The sequence below is a fragment of the Triturus cristatus genome, chromosome 6, assembly GCF_964204655.1.
Source record: "Triturus cristatus chromosome 6, aTriCri1.1, whole genome shotgun sequence".
NCBI lineage: Eukaryota > Metazoa > Chordata > Amphibia > Caudata > Salamandridae > Triturus > Triturus cristatus.
Window position 1 is genome coordinate 533,700,312 of NC_140589.1, and position 8,293 is coordinate 533,708,604.

Here is an 8,293-nt window from a genome sequence, read left to right on the forward strand (position 1 = left end):
TGTGCCTAGGAAGGCCAGGAAAGGGCAGTATTTGGTCAGGCCCTGGGATAGGGACCCCACCTGAATTGCGATTTCTGACTTGGAATGTGAGGGGGCTCACCTCTATGGCGAAGAGATATAAAGTCCACGCTTACTTAGTGTGGAGAGGGATCCAGGTGGCCTTCCTCCAAGAAACCCACTTAGATAGAGAGGAGGGGAAGGCATTGCATCCGCGCTGGCGGGCCAATTGTTCTATACTACTTTCTCGAAATTTGCGCGGGGGCCCTGATCTGGGTGAGAGCGGGGGTCCCTTTCCAACCATTGACGACCTTAGTGGACACGGAGGGAAGGTTTGTAGCAGTGCAGGGACGACTGGATGGGAGGGACATGGCCTTTTGTAGTGTGTACGCGCCCAATGTAGACCAGGCCGCCTTCTTCTCGAGACTGCCGGGGAAACTGGCGTCTTACTTGACGGGAATGGTGGTGCTGGGAGGGGACTTTAACTCGGTGATTGACGTTGATTTGGATAGGTCTCACCCCCCCCTTGCTCAGTCGGCGGTCCGTCGGGTGGCCAACAGTAGACGGGTATGGCAGGACACTTGAGGGTTGGTGGACACTTGGCGGGCCCATCATCCGATGGACAGGGATTATTCCTTCTACTCCGCCCCCCACGAGTTATATGTCCGGCTGGATAGTATACTGTGCTCCCCGGAGGCTCAAGTGTTGATGCGACATAGCGAATACCTGCCAAAGACCATCTCGGATCATAACCCCTGCATGGGGGTGCTGCACTGGGCCAAGCCGAGGCAGGCGATCCCTACTTGGCGTCTAAACCCCTTGCTGTTGGAGGATCAGGTCTTCCGGGCTGAGGTTAGCGTTTGCGCAGAGCAGTACTTTGGGAATAACTCTGGAACGGCGTGGAGTCGGGCGGTAGAATGAGACGCATTCAAAGCGGTCGTCCGGGGGGTTTGTATATCGTCCACCGCTGGAGTGCGGAAGACGTTGCTGAGGGACATTGCAGGAGCGGAGGCCCAACTGCGTACAGCCGAACGCGCGCATCAGGAGGGGGGGAGGAGCTGGCGGCGGTCGTTGAGGCGCGCGAGGGAGTGGCGGTGCGGGTGGAGAAACTCCGTTGCTTTGATTACAAAGACTACCTCACCCGGACACATGCGGAGAGGGATAAAGTGGGTTCCCTCCTGGCCTGGTTGGCATCCCCGACGGCCAGGGGTGTCCCAATACTCTCGCTGGTTGAGGCTGGGGGAACCTCGGTCTACTCTCAGGCAGAGATAAATAAGCAGTTTTCTAGTTATTACGCAGGGTTGTACGATAGCACCATGCGGGGGGGTACCTGACGGTTTGGAGGAATTCCTATTGGCGGCCCGGCTGCCCCGGTTAGACCCAGAACACGGCAAAGACCTGGGGGATGCCATATCGCTGGGCGACATCCGCGCCGCGATCAAGCAGATGGCCCTGCGAAAGACCCCGGGGGCGGATGGTCTGCCTGTCGAGTTTTATGCGGCGTTCACGGAGTTGCTGGCTCCGCAGTTGCAAGCCCTTTACAGTGAGGCGTGGCGCGTTGGGTGTTTGCCCGCTTCCGCCCGGGAGGCAATCGTGATACCTTTGCTGAAAACCGGAGGGGACGCTAGTGCCCGCACGGCGTACCGTCCACTCTCCATGCTGACGGTGGACTACAAAATCCTGAGCAAGGTACTGGCATCGCGCCTGTTGTCCCATATGTCGGCCCTGATTCATCCAGATCAGGCGGGCTTTATTCCCCGGCGTAACACGGCCACTTCGGTCCGACGCTTGCTGCGGGTGATGGAGGTGAACCAGGACGAATTCCCAGAGGCCTTGACACTGTCGGTCGACATAGAAAAGGCCTTTGACAGTGTAGAGTGGCCTTATCCGTATCGGGTGCTGCGGGCGTTCGGCCTAGGAGATGGCTTCATACGATGGACCACCTTGCTCTATAGCGATGCCACGGCCCGCGTAAAAACGGCAGCGACGATATCGGCCCCCTATCGAGTGCGGCGGGGGACGAGGCAGGGCTGTTCACTATCCCCACTGCTGTTCGCCTTGGCCATTGAGCCACTGGCGGCGCATGCCAGACTGGGGCGCTCCTATGCCGGAGTGCATTTACGGGGAGAAGCCCATTACATTTCCCTTTATGCGGATGATCTGCTGATGTTTTTGGCAGACGCAGACGACGCGCTGCACAGAGCAACCGCCTTGTTGGAGGTATTCGGTCGCCTGTCGGGGCTCCAGGTCAATTGGGGCAAGACATGTTTGTTCCCGTTGTTGCCAGGTGGACAGGCTCCCCAATCGCTGGGAGCGATACGATGGGAGGGCAGCTGCCTGCGTTATTTGGGGGTTAATATCTACCACTCCCAGCCTGACTTGCTGGAGGGGAATGTCGGCAGAGCCATTCGGGGCTTGCAGGGTAGCATAGGGTTTTGGAGCACGCTCCCACTTTCATGTGCTGGTAGGGTAGCGTTACTGAAGATGGTGGTGTTACCACGCCTCTTATATTTTTTTCGCACCCTGCCCATATGGATACCGGTGTCGTATTTCGAGCGGCTTCGAGCGCTATCTGTGGGCTTCATTTGGGGCTCGGGACGGCGGCGGGTAGCGTTGACCACCTTGCGGCGACCGAGAGCAGAGGGGGGCATGGCAGTCCCGGACTTTGAATGGTATTATCTGGCGGCACAACTCCAATGGCTCACACAGGCGGTGGCCAGGGAATATAGAGGCCCGGAGGGTCCACAGGGCAGGCTGATTCCGCGTCATGTACTCGCCTTCATAGTCTTCCAGCAGAAGATGGACCTTGCTCAACTTACTCTGAAGGAGCGCACCCTTAGGTTGTGCTGGAACCGGTGCCAGAAGAGGGCCGCCACAGATCACCCTTATGCCCCGGAAATCCCCCTGGGCATGTGTACGGCGCTCCCGCACGGGGGCGATTGGTCGAGACTAGCCGTTTGGGAGGAGCTGGGCGTACAAGTAGTGGGTGATTTATTCAGAGAAGGGGTGCTGTTGCCCTTCCAGGACTTGCAGGACTCATATGGACTGCCACGGGGAGATTATCTTCTTCACGCAGCCCTCGTAGCGGGCCTCCAGAGACATTGGAACATGGGGCTCTGGGAGCCGCCGGTCGCCACGGGCTGTCAATATGTAGTTATGGCGGCGGGGACGTCCAAGGCAATTACCTGTCTCTACCGCAGACTGTCAACGGCATGCCTGCAGCCCCTGGACGCGTTGAGGGCTAGATGGGAAGTGGACCTCGAGAAGCCCATCCCTGAGTCGACATGGTCCACATTGGTGCGGCGGGCCTGGAAGGGAACGCGTAATGCCCGGTTCCAGCTGGTTCAGTTTTTTACCCTACACAGGGCTTATCTAACGCTGGTTAAGATATTGAAATATTTTGGGGGTACGCACTCTCAGTGCCCGCGTTGCGGGGGGGATGGGGCTGATTTTCGCCACATGTTCTGGTCCTGCGCGCACTTGGGTGAATACTGGGAAGAGGTTATTGACTGCCTGAATCGGGTGACGGACCGCTCTATCGCTCCGGAGATGGGGGCCTGCCTGTTGCTTTGGTTTCCCCACACGCGCCGCACGAAGCTTACTAGCAAGTTCTACGACTTAGGGTTGATCATGGCCAAGAGGGAACTGACCATGCATTGGAAATCACGGATGGGGCCTAGCTTTAGGAGGTGGAGGACGGCGTTCGCGCGATGGGCGGGCGCAGAGGGCACCCTCCGGTTGCAATTAGCTCTTAGGAGGGATGATGACAAGGCACTAGCGACGGCCCGGGCATGGGAGGCGCTGGTGGTGGAACTTCAGGGGCTGATGTCTGAAGCAGAGGGAGAGGGGAGTATGTCTGATCAACAGGAGGAAACGGTTAGCGGGGAGTAGGGGGGGAGCAGTGGGGTGCACAGGTCGCATTGGGTGTGGTTAGATGTATGGGGAAGCATTAGTTGCCTGGAGGAGGTTTGAGCACTCATACATGATTCATAGAGCTGGGTGGGGCGCATCAGGACAAGGGCTGGCAGAGGGGGGCACACTGACAGGGGGAGGGGGGGAGGGAGGGAGGGAGGGAGGGGGTGGGGGGGAGCCCCGCGCGGGATGGGTGACTTTTCTGTTGTACAATTGGTGTCACGGTTCAATATATACTCTCCGCTGGGGGATGGAGGGCGTTGAGCAATTGTGTTGTGTGATTGCTTTGAAAATAATAAAAAATGTTTAAAAAAAAAAAAAACAATATCTTTGATTGTACAGACAGCAGAAGCTGCTCTCAGGAGGCCATAATTTGTTTTCAAGCATGAGACATCAACAAACAGCACATAATCAGATCTTATAAAAGGCTCATCTTTTACGTCTGGTTTTAGCTTGGTGCATAATTCCGTGACATCTGGACATTCATGTTCACAATCATCAGAATTTTCAGGAAAGGGCATCAAAGTACTTGGATTTTTTTTTACATTTTCGGAATCCAAATCTGTTGTTCATATCTAGTTAATCTCGATTTAGTCATATATTGGGTTTTAGTTCTGGTAAGTAATATCGCCACAGAATGAGGGACTATAACAACGAATGTATGTCCCATCACTATGCTTTTGCACTTCTCCAGGCTGAGACTCACAGCTGCAACTTATAACAGATAACTAGGCGGCCCTACGGGGTCAAGAGTAATTGAAAAATAGTCAACTGGTCTTTTTGCTTCACAGTGCATTTGTGCAAGCACTGAGAGAGATCAGCTCTCCCTCTCACTGTAACTCCTACAACTTGTCTTTTCTTTCCCGAGAGGGATGGATCTGGGACTTCTGTTCTCTAACAGTGGATGGGTAGCACCAGTGTTGATAAGAAACAACACTTGTTGGCCATTCACCTCACCTTCTATGACTGGTCCACTCTGGCCTGCTTCTAGACTGCACCAAATATGAAATCTGCCCCCCACCTCTCAGGGAGGATGTGGCCTGGCAGTTCAGGCTGGACTGTTCCCATTGGGCGCAGGGTCAATACTGATTTGCATATGGCTGGGTTCAAATGGTACAGGGAGCAAAAATCACGATGGATTTAGGCCCATATCTCTGTGCTGGGGTGAATATATGACATTGTTCTGCATTCTTTTCATCAATTGTTCTTTTTGCATTTGTCCCCCTTCATGCACATTGGGGGAGATCTGGATCAAGATTCTCGATTATTTGGAATTGCTGATATGTATTCTGGTTCTGAGTTTGAAATGTATTTCTGGGCATTTGATTCAAATTCATTTCAGTATTACCCACATTCTGTTGAGCCATAAGGGCTTCTGGGACTGGCATCCTTAGAACTGTGCCTGCATGGGCACTTGCTGGACAGGAGTATTCTGCATTCAAACCTGATTTTCTCCTTTCATATGCTTCAGTATGTTTCAATGTGTTGCAGGGCTGCTTTTAAAAATGCAAATTGTGCCCAAACGCGACTTTGGTGTTTGGGGCACTTAAGAATTGATGAACTACAATGTTTAGTCCTGTTAGGTACCCCCAGGGTCTCACCTATGAGTCCAAGGGCTGGGGGCAAGGTACTCATAAGGAGGACCCTTATAAAATGAGTTTTATGTGCCCTGGGTTAAGTGAAATTGCACAATTCCCTCCCCACTTTGTGATAAAGTGCTTCACAAAATCGACTTTTGTGCTAGGAGCACTGTGGAGGGAGGATCCACAATATTGTTACATATTCAGAACCCCTACTGTTTTCCCTAGGTGTTCCAAGGGTGGAGAGTCTTGTAGATATAGGCAGGGCCCTTATAAAATACATTTTGATAAGCCCTGATAATGAAAAAATGGCCCAAGTCACTTTTCCCATTGCAAATCCCCTACCACATAGGTCAACATGGCAGGAAGCTATTAACTAATAATTCCTGCTAAGAGAATCTTAAAAATGCCATTCAAAGACTTCCTAGAATGGTATAGATAAATCCAACAGTAAGGTATTATTGAATTTCTCCTAAAGTGTACAGACAAGAAGTTTTAAGACTTTCTTGTCTGTGAGTCAAAATTCAGCCTTCCAGTGGTCTGTACTGATTGGTCAGCGTTAAGTGGATTAGTCAGACTACTTTGAGGTGATAAATAGCACCTTAGGTTAGCCAGCTCTTCTGGGAGGGCAGGGGTTTGTTACATAGGAATGCCAGAGAAGAAGGCGGGGTCGTAAACAATATTCTGCAATGGAAGGGGGAGACAGGCAGAAGACTCCAGTTTCATTTACATCTCTACACTTTGAACCCAACCATATGGTATGATTAAGGAAGGAATGACCAGATGCAAGGGGGAGAGACTATTAAGAAGAGTCATCCTGGAGGTGCGTTTAGCCAGCTCTCCTCTCCTTGCTGGAAAACCAGCCATGATGAATTTGGTAGAAATGGTGCTCTCGGAGAGGAATCTGTGCCACTCTTTGGAGGATGTAGTGATACCCTGGGGTGTTGCCCTGCACCTCATTGGACAGGATTGCCCTCCTGCATGACCTAGAGAACTTGGAATAAGTATCTGACAGGGGCAGGGCTTCTCAGGTCTGCTGCTTGGAACTTAAGAAAGAAGAAGGGTCCATGCTGAGAAGTTTGATTTGCACCAACCAGGTCATGCACTCTGAAGACTGTGCCTGCTGCACAATCCAGAACTACAGCCCTGTGGGTTACCTTGCTTAAAAAGGACTAAAGAGTGGACTCCGTGCAAGCTACAGGTTAACAAAGCTCACCTGGAACATCAACACCAAGAATCCTCAGCCTGGATTTCTAAGGGTTTTTTTCCAAGTGGATTGTGGGGACTGAAGTCTCAAACTATCAAGGATCATCTTGGAGCTTCCAGGCTCTGGTGTAAGTTTTGGACCCTTTAGGACCCTTGCGTAACTTCATGAAGAAGTTCCAAAAGTTTGGAGCAACTTTGAAAAAAGCTCCATAAGTGGATCTCTTCGACCTGGCTACCCAAGCTAGCCACCCTCAACCATGAGGCAGCCTGCCGTCCAGGTTCATCCCGCTGAAAAGCTCTGGAACTCTGACTTCCAGAGTTTGACCTGAGTAGGCTGAAACCCAAGCCTGCAAACCCTCACCGAATCTGGCCTGGTGAAGAGCACCGAGGGACCCTGCAAGAAAAAGCTCCGTAAAGGTTTCTAAGTCTGAACATAGGAAAGGTGACCGGAACCAACAGCAAGAGCCAAGACGCCCACTTTCAACCGCGAGTTGGCCTGGTTCCCTGGTTCATCCCACTGGAAGACTCCGGAGGTCGGACTCCCACAAGTTTGACTGAGAGCTTGTCGCAAAGCAAGCCGGCAAACCCTCACTGGATCCAGACTGGCTGAGAGCTTTGAAGGACCCTGGGAAGAAAAGCTCCAGGAAAGTTTCTAAGTCAAGATCAAGGTCAAATAATGCTTTATTCCAGTGATTACTCATAAAAGCAGGACAAACACTCATAGTTAAAATGCAGTTGAAATACAATCGATTAAAATCAAATAATACAATATTAAATCAACTAAGGTACATTCATTTGCAGACAATTTCCCATAATACCTGTTTAACCAAAAATATGATAAAATACAGATACATCTTAAAAATTTAGCCAACATATAAAACTAATTATCTAAAATTAATTAATGATAATATCCATGGGAAACATTTTCAAACAGAGAATAGTTAAATAACTAGCAGTCTCTGCCTGATCGTCCATGCCCATCCCATATATTTAGCGGTGGCAATTAATATCCAAGTAACTGGGCTTGTGCATATAATACGCAGAGCAACAGAGCTGCAGGTAGTCCCAAGATTCCTGCACATAGGTGATAACCAAACACGTCTTGGCTCACAATAAGCCTGACAGACGAGCAGAAAATGGCCAAGAGTTTCTTTCCCCTGCCCGCATACCGGACAAGAGTCACACCCCCCTTCTACCCATTTTGATGTGAAGGACCTTATGGGAAGAGCTCCCACTCTCAACTGAAAAAGGAGCTTTCTGTCTCCCGGCTTTGTAATAATGTCCCAATAGGGTTCCAAAGAGGGATATAATTTGACTTCCAGAAAGCCAGCAGTCAAGGACCCAGTACTAGCTTTACTCAGACTCCTATGCACAACATATTCCCAAAATATATTTTTTATGACAGATTTAGCAGGAAAGGTTATACCAGCTGGGTCTGCCCATAATGAGGTTAGCCCAAGCTCAATCAATGATGCTTTTAATGATTTAAGCCATCCGATCTTATGGAAACGGTCAGCCTTAATAACATCAATAAACCCTTCCGCATAATGAGAAAGCTCTGGAGTTGTCCAGAGCCTTCGCCAGTACAATATTGGGCG